This window comes from Rhinatrema bivittatum, chromosome 1 (assembly GCF_901001135.1).
Source record: "Rhinatrema bivittatum chromosome 1, aRhiBiv1.1, whole genome shotgun sequence".
NCBI lineage: Eukaryota > Metazoa > Chordata > Amphibia > Gymnophiona > Rhinatrematidae > Rhinatrema > Rhinatrema bivittatum.
This window is the reverse complement of record NC_042615.1, coordinates 682590253-682602521: the sequence shown is the minus strand read 5'-3', so window position 1 is coordinate 682602521 and position 12269 is coordinate 682590253.

The following is a 12269-nucleotide window of genomic DNA, read 5'->3' as shown; positions in this document are numbered from 1 at the left end:
TTTTGCCTCTGTTATACAAGACAAGCAACCCAGAGAGGCCTGTAATAATTGCATTTTGCTTTAAATTTGTGACTCAGGAGAGAAGTCCAGCTGTTTTCTCTGGAAAGTTACTAATAGCACACTGAAGACCGGGTATGATGGTGGTATGGTTTCTGGTGCCATAGTTCTTCTTTGTGCATTGATGACACTTTTTGTTTTGTTTTTCCTCATACAGTATGTTCATCCAAAAGCAGTTTGAAATTATGTGAGCACTGTCTAATTTTGAAAAGAACTAAATTGGTCCTCTGCAAACATACTAAACCATACTACCCTGAGAATTTTGCCTCCCAGGTAGCATCCATTTAAGAAATTTGTGATCTCAATACAACGTGAGATTTAGAGCCATCCTTTACAACATCCACCAGCCCCAATAAGGATAAATAAAATACTTCCTATAGTATAATAACACCATAAAATCAAACAAAAGAATAAAAGTCTTATATAAAAGTCTTATATAAAACCTCAACTGAAAGCAAGTTCAAATAAGTTTTAGTCAACCATCTAACTCTTAAATATTCTTTTGCTATATAAATCTCAGGAATACAATTCCACTATCACCATGCGACACTGGTAAAGGCTAGATCATAGGATTGCTTTTAACTTCACTTTAGGCAAAGAATAGATCACTGTTTCCCAACCAGTATGCCTTCAGAATACTGGTTGGAAAACAGTGATCTATTCTTTGCCTAAAGTGAAATTAAAGCTATTCTTTGCCTAAAGTGAAATTAAAGCAATGCCATGGAAAAATCACCCTTGCCTAATGCTCTAATCCAGCAACAAGTGACACCAGTGGTGACTCTTAAATTGACAGGAACTACTTTCTGAGAACCTGTGTAATCATGCATACCTCTTCTTCCTAGCTACAGCATGAGCCTTGGAGTGTAGTAATTAATTGCCAGCATGCAAGGCATGAATAGTTTGGACTCGATTTGTGCAGTACACATAGGGGTGGATTTTCAGAGCCCTGCTCGCGTAAATCCGCCCAAAACCGGGCGGATTTACGCGAGCAGGGCCCTGCGCGCCGGGAAGCCTATTTTACATAGGCCTCCCGGCGCGCGCAGAGCCCCGGGACTCGCGTAAGTCCCGGGGTTCTCCGTGGGGGGCGTGTTGGGGGCGTGTCGGGGGCGGGCCCGGTCATCGCGGCGTTTCGGGGGCGTGTCGGCAGCATTTTGGGGGCGGGAATGGGGGCGTGGCTACGGCCCGGGGCGGTCCGGGGGCGTGGCCATGCCCTCTGTACCCACCCCCAGGTCGCGGCCCGGCGCGCAGGAGGCCCGCTCGCGCGCGGGGATTTACTTCTCCCTCCGGGAGGCGTAAATCCCCGGAGAAAGGTAAGGGTGGGGTGTAGACAGGGCCGGGGGGGGTGGGTTAGGTAGAGGAAGGGAGGGGAAGGTGAGAGGAGGGCGTTAGAGGATTCCCTCCAAGGCCGCTCCGATTTCGGAGCGGCCTTGGAGGGAATGGGGGTAGGCTGCGCGGCTCGGCGCACGCCGGCTATACAAAATCCATAGCCTTGCGCGCGCCGATCCAGGTTTTTAGCAGATACAAGCGGCTCCGCGCGTATCTACTAGAATCCAGCGTACTTTTGTTTGCGCCTGGAGCGCAAACAAAAGTAGGCTATTCGCGCGCCTTTTAAAATCCGCCCCATAATGCTCACAGCACCTCCTCAACTTCATCATTAAATCCTTCAATCCTCTGTTTTATCCCCAGGCTAAGACAGGGAGAAAGTGTGCACTGAGCACTAGATGTGACTCACTTTGGGGTAGATTTTCAGACAAGCGCGAACAGCCTACTTTTGTTTGCGCTCCAGGCGCAAACAAAAGTACGCTGGATTTTAGTAGATACGCGCGTAGTCGCGCGTATCGGCTAAAATCCTGGATCGGCGCGCGCAAGGCTATCGATTTTGTATAGCCTGCGCGCGCCGAGCCGCGCTGCCTCCCCCCGTTCCCTCCAAGGCCGCTCCGAAATCGGAGCGGCCTTAGAGGGAACTTTCCTTTGCCCTCCCCTCACCTTCCCCTCCCTTCCCCTACCTAACCCACCCGCCCGGCCCTGTCTACACCCCCCCCTTACCTTTGTCGGGGGATTTACGCCTCCCGGAGGGAGACGTAAATCCCCGCGCGCCAGCGGGCCTGCTGCGCGCCGGGCCGCGACCTGGGGGCGGGTACGGAGGGCGCGGCCACGCCCCCGGGCCGTAGCCACGCCCCGTACCCGCCCCCAAAACGCTGCCGACACGCCCCCGGAACGCCGCGACGACCGGGCCCGCCCCCCGACACGCCCCCGACACGCCCCCCCTCCGAGAACCCCGGGACTTACGCGAGTCCCGGGGCTCTGCGCGCGCCGGGAGGCCTATGTAAAATAGGCTTCCCGGCGCGCAGGGCCCTGCTCGCCTAAATCCGCCCGGTTTTGGGCGGATTTAGGCGAGCAGGGCTCTGAAAATCTACCCCTTTGAGTGTTGGGAGCAAAGCTGTGAAGGAGCTCTAGTAGCTACATTTGGCAGCCAAGGTAATTAACAGAGCCGGCTGCTCACATCGAATTCGCCTTTCTTCTATGTGAGCTGGTGCATTGTGATGATTTTTTGTGTGTCTTTGCTCCTGTATCTCCAGTTTAAAATTTGAAAAAGAGACCAGTGGAGATCTTCTTTTGACTATATGAGTCCTCTCCTTGTCTGCACTGCCTGCTCTGTGGAGACTGATGTACCATACAATATTTTTCTTAATTTTGGCATGCCTTGGGCATGAAAAGATTGGGAAACACTGGAGCAGGTGAGCAGAAAGTCTTCCTATGCCAATCTCAGTGCTTTGGTAGTTATTTGCAGCCCAGCCAATAAGCTCCAGGGAGCTCAGGGGATGAGTGAGTCAGTCCCTTTGCAGCTTCACCCCCAACCACATCAGCACTGTAACTGGCCTAGTTGAGGGATGCTGATGCCATTGAAGGGACATTGCTGTAAAGGTGTTTCAAAAGGGGAGAGCCCTCTAGAGAGTTCATGGGAGTCTTCAAGTAGGTTTGGCTGAGGGTAAGGGGGTTATTATTTCCTGCCCCTTGGTATGATCCTGGAAAACTCACTTTATCTCTCTGTTACTGGAAGGAATATCATAAACTCTGGTGGCGAGTCATAAGGGGACTTAACGATCTAAACATGTATACCTAGAGGAAAGGCTGAATAGGGGAGATATGATACATAAGATTTTCTATACTGGATCAGACCAAAGGTCCATCAAGTCCAGTATCCTGTTTTCTTTCCAACAGTGGCCAATCCAGGTCACAAGTACTTGGCAGGCTCCCCAAAAGTCAGTAAATTCCTTACCCCTTATCCCAAGGATAAGCAGTGCCTTTTCCCAGATCCATCTTGATAATGGTTTATGGGCTTTTCTTCCAAGAACTTGTCCATACTTTTTAAATCCCAGCTACACTAACAGCTTTTACCACATCATTCGGCAACAAATTTCAGAATTGAACTAAGCACTGAGTAAAAGAATATTTTCTGCCATTTGCCTTAAATGTGTTACCTAGTAACTTCATTGCATGTCCCTAGTCTTTGTACTTTTTTAAGACAATCGATTTGCATTTACCCTTTCCACTCCACTCATTATTTTATAGATCTCTATCACATCTCCCATCTCTTCTCCAAGCTGAAGAGCTCTAACTGCTTTAGTCTTTCTTCATAAGGGAATCATTCCATCTCCTTTATGATTTTGGCCACTCTTCTCTGTATCTTTTCTTTTCTAATTTTGCTATATCTTTTTTGAGATGCGATGACCAGAATTTCACACAATACTCAAGGTGTAGCCACACCATGGAGCGATACAAAGGCATTTTATTTATTTTCTTGGCCGCTGCACACACTGTACAGAGGATTTCAACATATTATCCACAGTGATGCCTAGATCCCTTTCCTGGGTGATGAATCCCAATGCAGAACCTTACATTGTATAGCTATTATTTGGATCTTCCCTACATGTATCACTTTGCACTTGTCCACATTAAATGTCACCTGCCATTTGGATTCCCACTCTTCCAATCTCACAAGGTCCTCTTGCAATTTCTCACACTCTTCTTGTTATTTAACAACTTTGAATAATTTTGCATTATGAGCAAATTTGATCATCTCATTCATTATTCCCATCTCTAGGCCATTTATAAATATGTTAAAAGGCAGCAGTCCCAGTACAGATCTCAGGGTCACTCCAAAATTCACCTTTCTCCATTGAGAAATCTGACCATTTAGACTTACTCCATTTTCTATCTTTTAACCAGTGCTCAGTCCAAAATAGAACATTGCCTCATATCCCATGACTTTTAATTTCCTCAAGAGTCTCTCATAGGGTGCTTTGTTAAATGCTTTCTGAAAATCCAAATACTCTATAGCAACTGGATCACCTTTATCCACATGTGATTTCATGACTTTAAAAAAATGTAGCAGACTCATGAGACAAAACTTCCCTTGGCCAGATCCATGTTGGCTTTCTCCCATTAAACTTTGATTATCTATATGTTCAGTAATTTTGTTCTTTATAATAATTTCAACCATTTTTCCCAACATTGACATCAGGCTCACCAGTCTGTAGTTTGCTGGCTTGCCCCTGATCCCTTTATAAAACCTAGTGTTATATTGGCCACCTTCTAATCTTCAGGTACTGTAGCTGGTTTTATTGATAATTTACAATTACTAATAATAGATCTGAAATCGTATTTTTCATTTGTTTCAGCACTCTGGGATGTATACCATCTAGCCCAGCTGATTTGCTACTCTTTAGTTTGACAATTTGCCCTATTACATCTTCCAGGTTCCCCGAGATTTGTTTCAGTTCATCTGAATCATTTCCTATAAACATCACTTCTGGCATGGGTATCTGCCTTACAGACCTTTAATAAAAGATGGGCCTCTTATCACTGGAAAGAAGACTCTGGAATGAGGGATCTTGGGTTGAGGGTGAAAGGGGATATACTCAGCAATAATCTAAGGAAAGTTTTCTTTAGAGAGAGGATTGTGGATGCATGGAGCAGCCTCTTAGAAGACTGGTGGAAAAAAGGACAGTATCTAAATTCAAGAAAGCATAGGATAGGGTCGAGCTTATAGAGTAGAGCAAATGTATGGATGAGCAGACTAGTTAGGTCGTATGGTCTTTTTCAGCCATCACATTGCTGTCTTCCTATGTTAATGATTTATTGCTGTATTATGTTTTTATTATGTATTGCTAACACAGATTATGAGTTTACCCATAGAAAAACATGGCCAAAACAAAAACTAAACACAAACACGTACATTTTGTGCCAAATAAATGAATAATAACATCCCTCTCCTGGCTCAAAATAATTTCATTTCTCACCTGGCTGCTTGTATCTCTCTCATCCATCCTCTCCCACCCCACATTTTGTGGTAATTATAATGCCTCATCTGTCTCAGCCGTCTCAGACTCCCCATCCCCTTCTTTGCCACACAATTAGAAAATTGCGTCCTGACCTTTCATTGCCCTCAGCTCTTCATCTGGCAGAATGGGGAATGTTTTGGCACCCTACTATTCCTGCTGAAAGGCAGCAAAACAAAACCAGCCATTTTTTAAGCCCCACTGAAGTGATGCAAGAATCACTGGAAGCTATATCTTATCACCACTCTCAGTCAGCCCACATGGTGCCCTCAGGAATGGCATAGCCTAATGTAGACACTTGGATTGCTATCACATTAAACTAGCTCTGTAGGCAGCAGACTGAATAGACATACATTTATTAATAATGACCATAAAATGAGGCAATTGGGACTCCTCTGGCTCTAAGCCTGCATTATTGGCTTCATCATACAATAATGGATTTCATTAACCTTTTCAGTATCTGCAAAGTCACACTGGGAGTTTAGAGCCATACAGAAAAAGACAGGGAAACCATGAGCCCTACAGAAAAAGACAGGGAAACCATGCTGAACATGCACAGGCCATCCCATCAACATGAACTAAAACCAAGAAGCCAAAAACACCTGCCTATAGCTCACTTGCAAGCTCACTTGCAGTTCTCGTCTGTGGCTGAAGAACTTGGGAACTTGGGCGTTGGACCGGGTTGCCAGTAGGTCCATGACTGGGAGTCCCCTACGTCTCTGCCAAGGTAGTCGGCAGAGACGTCTTTTCCCACGATGTGGGATGCTGAAATCCCTTGCAAGTTTAGCTCCACCCACGCCATGAGTGGGTCTACCTCCAGGGACACCTGTTGGCTTCTGGTTCCTCCCTGGCGATTGATATAGGCAATGGTTGTGGCATTGTCTGACATGACCCTGATGGACTCTCCCCGGAATCTGTGGCTGAACCTTAGGCAGGCAAGTCTGACTGCTCGAGCTTCCAGGTGGTTTATGTTCAACCCCGCCACTTCGTTGTCCCATTGTCCCTGGGCCGTCAGTTCCTGACAGTAGGCTCCCCAACCTCGCAGGCTTGCATCTGTGGTGAGCAAGATCCAGTTAGGTGGGGATAGATTTACTCCTTTGCTCAGGTGGTCTTCCTGCAGCCACTATTGGAGCTGGGTCCGAACCTCTGCTGTTAGCTGTAGGTGAATAGAGTAGTTCTGGGACGTTGGGTTCCATCGTGACAGTAGGGACCGTTGTAGTGGGTGCATGTGGGCCCTTACCCATGGAACGACTTCCAGGGTTGACATCATGAGGCCGAGGACTTGGAGGTATTCCCATACCTTGCAGCGAATATAGTTCAACAGTTTTCGCAGCTGACCCATTAGTTTCCTTCTCCTTAGAGCGGGAAGAAAGACCTTGCCCTGTTTGGTGTCGAACCAAACTCCCAGGTACTCTAGTAATTGGGAGGGCTGTAGCAGTTCTTGGCTGTGTTGTCCCACCCGAGTTCCAGTAGCATATTCTTGACTCTGGTGGTCACCCGGTGACTCTCCTCTGGAGATTTTGCCCTGATCAGCCAATCGTCCAGGAAGGGATGTACCAGGATTCCTTCTTTTCTCAGTGTTGCCGCCACTACCACCATGATCTTGGTGAAGGTTCCTGGGGCGGTAGCTAGTCCGAAGGGTAGCGCCCAGAAATGGTAGTGATGGTCCAGTATCGCGAAGCATAGAAGGCGCTGATGGTCGAGATGAACCAGTATGTGGAGATAGGCTTCGGATAAATCCAGAGAACTGAGGAATTCTCCTGGCTTTACTGCCCTTATGACTGAGCGCAGGGTTTCCATGTGGAAGTGTAGTACCCTCAGGTAACGATTGACGGTCTTGAGGTCCAGTATGGGCCAGAACGTTCCTTCCTTCTTGGGAATGATAAAACAGATGGAATAGTACCCAGTATTTTGTTGGTGTATGGGCACCAGGGTTATTGCCTTTAGGCTGAGTAGTCTTGCCAATGTGTTTTCCACTGCCATCCTCTTGGAGTGAGAGAGTGGCATGGGATCTTACAAATTTGTCTGGAGGGATGCTGTATAAATTCAGAGAGTATCCCTCTCAAATGATGGTTAGGACCCACTTGTCAGACCTCGACCCATCTTTGGTAGAAGAGGGTAAGTCTGCCCCCTATGGCTTCTTCCTGTGGATGGGTCTGCTGATTCTCATTGTGGGGTGGGACCGGAGCCTGTACCTGAGCCTGTTCCCCTCTTGTTGTGTCTGTTCCAAAAGGACTGAGCCCTGCCTGCTGGGTGAGGTGCTTTGTTCTTGTACAGTCTAAAGCGCTGAGCTCCTCTCCCCTTGTTTGTTCAGGGGGAGGAGTGCTGACTTCTTTTGTTCCTGTCCTCTGGTAGACAAGGTACTGGAGATTCACCCCATTTGTTGGCTAACTTCTCCAATTCGTTTCCAAACAAGAGGGATCCTTTAAAAGGCATTCTCGTGAGGTTCGCTTTGGAGGTTGCGTTGGCTGACCAATTTCGGAGCCATAGTTGTTTTCTGGCTGCCACTATCGAGGCGAAGCCCTTGGCTGAGGTGCACACTAGGTCAGAGGTCGCATCTGTGAGAAAGGATATCGCCGGTTCCAATGCTTCACAGGATGTGGTTGCATCTCTGGAGAGGAGCAAGCAGGCACGTGTCACTACGGCGTAGCAGGAAGCGATCTGCAGGGTCATTGCTGCTACATCAAAGGACTGTTTAAGGATGGCTTCCTGACGTCTGTCATGGGCATCCTTGAGTGCCACTCCTCCTTCGACAGGGATGGTCGTGCGCTTTGAGATTGCACAGACCATAGCGTCCACTTTTGGGAACCGTAGAAGTTCCTTGGCCGTGGGTTCCAGGGGGTATAGGGCTTCTAAGGCCCATCCTCCTTTGAAGCTGGCCTCTGGGGCATTCCATTCCAGGTCAATCTATTGTACTGCCTGCAACATTGAGAAATAGCATGAGGCCTGACGGAGGGACACCAAGATGGGGTTCGTCTTTGGTTTCGCTGTGGTATCCATGCCTGGAATGGCCAGCGACTTCAGGGTCAGGGGCAAGAGTGCTGGTAACTCGTCTTTGAAGAAGAATCGTAGCATGGTTCGGTATAGTTCCATCCCTGGAGGGATTTCTCCTTCGTCCAGGGAGTCAGTCTCGTCCGCCGAGGTGTCTGTATCTCCTGTATGGAGGCTCTTGCTTAGGTGGGGCACATCTCGAGAGGTCCGAGAGGTTCTTGGAAGGTCTTGCGCTTCTGGTGGAGACTGGGACAAGGTCGCAGGCGGTGCTGACTGTGCCTGGACAAAGGTTTGCAGCCCTTTGAAGAATTCCACCGAGGAAAAGGTTCCTGGGTCCATGTTAATTCCAGGTGGGGTTTTGGTGGGAGCCCCCGAGGTGCCGTCCTGTGTGTGCACCAAATCAGAGATACAGGGGTACTATCATTAGTGGATTCGGATCCCTCTACTGGCTGTGTGGGGGGGGGGCCTTGCTTTGGGTCCCCCTGGGCCTCTTCACACTCCTGGCATAGGGTGGAGGCCACTTCAGGTTGCACAGCTCTCAGGTGGCAGGCTGGGCAGAGGGCTTGTCCCTTGGTCGGTGGTGCCATAGTTTGTGTGCGTGGAGTGTCTCAAACCTCGTCTGTGCATGCTGGGATGCGCATCGGGAAGCTTAGTTGTGCGTTCCAGGTGTGCCAATGTGCGAGCAGGATATGCAAGATGTGCGCGTAGACTGCTAATTTGTGCGCCTAGCTAAGATGTGCGCGCCACTGTGCGCACAGGCCTATTTGTGTCGGCCGCTATGTGCTTGGCACCATTGTGCGCATGACACAGTTGTACGTGCCACTGTGTGCACAAGTCGGTTGTGCGTGCCGCTGTGCGCATGGCCTGGTAGTGCGGATGTCTGACATTACTCTGTTTTTGTATAAAACCTAGTATAGTTAAATAAATATTTAAGGAGATGTTTATTTAGAATTAGGGCTTAAAGTATCCATTGTATTTTTTTTTCTTAACTTTACAATTTTTGTTTTATAGTTCCTTTGTATTTTAAGTTATTTATATTATTATTTATTTAGTTAAAATAAAAATAGGAGATAATATTTTGAAAATTTTGTAAACCATTTTGGTCAACTACTGCTTGTGAAAAGACGGTATAGAAATGTTTTTAAATAAATAAAATAAGGTTTTTATACGAACAAATGTTTAATTCATTATATCGGCAACTTCATTGCTTAAAAGACGCAAAAGTTTAACAACACGGCGTCCTTTCCTTTTTATGTTATAGTTACATTATACATTTAAAACACTTAGAATCATGGGATCCCCTGTTATATATCAGATCCCCTATGCATTTATCTAAACCGATGTTTTCTGTTTCATTTATAGCTCTGAATACCGCAAAGAAATTAGTGTTCCCCCCCGACGCAACCGCGTTTGGCGAAACACGGGTAGGGGGACGCCGTGTTGATAAACTTTTGCGTCTTTTAAGCAATGGAGTTGCCGATATAATGAATTAAACATTTGTTTGTATAAAAACCTTGAAGTTTGGGACTGACTTTATGTTTCTGCATCTCCCTGGTGACTTGGATATATTATATTTGGAGTGCAGCATTTGCTCCTCTGTGGTGCTTGTGGAGTTAAATAAATAAATAAATAACTAAAAATACAGCGGTCAAGGGGGGGAAATGGCGCCGACGACCACACGGACAAGATGGCGACCCCCCCCCCCCCCCCCGAGGGTCTCCACCTGTGTGGACCCTCGCACCAGATCAGGGTCTAGCCCAGATGGAGCTGTTCAACCCAATTTCACAGACGCCGGAAGGGACGATCTGTGTGGCAAATCAAACCTCAGATACCGGAGACTGAAAGAAGGTTTCTACCTTACCTAGTCTTGGCATTTCCCGGTCTCATGCCAGGCGGTATCCGGCTGCGGGGGGAGAGGGAGTTATCTTCACTCCCGCGCTCGATTCTACACCCACTGCCTCTCAGCCACCCTGGCGGCTAAGTCCATGCCGGGAGCTGGCTACCGGACCAAGGCTTCCCTCTGAGGGATCTCGGAAATCGCCTCAGGAATTCTCAACTGGGGGAGGGACCCTTAGGTACCATCGCAGGAGAACGGGGCTCGTCTTCTTGAGGTAAATTGTCTTTCTTCTGTTTTAAAATTACTAACACTATTCTAGTGTGTGGAAGTATCCCTATCTGCTTAGGAGATGGAGAAATACTGAAGAGCTGAGCTTCCTGCACGGGTATATGAAGGCTGACGTCAGCTTTGAAATCTGTAGGTAAAGTTCTTTTTCTTCTTTCCTTTTTTTTCCTGAAAACTTACCGGAGCTCAGTGCTTACCAGCTGAGCACAGAGATGGTCTCCGACTATGAGGGCATCTGCTGTGACCTCCGTGCTTGGCCTTCTGAATCTGCTGTCTTTCAGCTGTACAAGCAGCTAAGTCCACGCCAGGAACCAACTACCAGATCAAGGCACACCTCTGAGGGACTACGGAAATCGCCTCAGGACTTCTCAACTGGGGGAGGGACCATTAGGTATCACCACTGGAGAGCAGGGCTTTCTTTTTCTGAATTTAGAATTTCAAATTTCTCCTTCCAAAATGCTCGAAGCAACCTCCATAGGGAGATGCATGTTCACCATCTGCTGGAGGCTGAGAATACTGACAGGCTGGGGTCACTGCAGGGCTATATATATTGACGTCAACTTGCTCCATCTTCATTTGCTGGCGGGGGAGCACAAACCCATTAAGCCTATTTTTGCTCTCCTGCTCTATATGTGCATTTATGGGCGCATGCACGTTCCTTTTAAAATTTAGCTATTAGTGCTTATAGAATAACTTCAATAATATGGATTTTGGAAGATTTGTGGTTATGAGATTACTACTTTTGAAGTTTTTGTAGAATTTCTATCGGTTTTATTTATTTAAAATCTTTTCTATACCGTCGCTAATTTATATACCATCGCAACGGTTTACATGTAGGCACATAAATTAAAGGAGGTGAATGCGTACAATAGTACATTCTAACAGGTGCCAAATAGGTTCAGTTATAATATATCATAAAAGACAATCAATTGTTTAGTGATGTAGGTCCAGACCATGTGTACCTGTAAGGTACTCTTCACAGGTAAAATTCACAGTCTCTGTGTTTTACTATTATGTTATTTGTGAAATAGAGTTATTAGTATTATCATGCATATTTTGAGAATAGTGCTGTGTGCTGGTGCTCTTCTGCCTATTCCTGTATATTTTCTATTCTCTGGTCTCTTTAGAAAATGCTTGTTTAAAAAGCCATGTTTTTAAACTTTTCTTAAAGGTTTTGAGATCTCTACAGGCATTGTGTTCCATAGTGTAGGGCCTGCTAAAGGCCCTTTCTCTTACTTGGGTTAGTCTCGTTGTCTTTACTGAAGGAATGGTTAAAAGTGCTTTGTTTGCTGATCGAAGGTTTGTGTGTGAGACGTGTACTCATAATGCTGTGTTTAGCCAGTCCACTTTTTCGTTATGTATTAGTTTATGTATGGTACATAATGCTTTGTATTTTATTCTGTGTTCTATGGGTAGCCAATGTAATTTCGCTAGGGTTTCAGTTATATGGTCCCTCCTTTTTCCAGTTAGTATTCTAGCTGCTGTGTTTTGTAGTATTTGAAATGGTCTTTTTTTTCTTAAATTATTTATCATATTTTCACAATAACAAGCATAAAATATTTGATGAGATACATGGTGAAACAATGAAACATAGAAAAGAAATTTCCTTTCCTATAATCACATGAACAAAACACCTATAAACCATTGTTCACACCATTATTACTAAGTCCTCTATAATGGGGGATATAAGAAATAAAGAAATTTAACAAGGCATAAAAAGTAAACAATAACCAGTAAGAAATATTGGACATACTAAC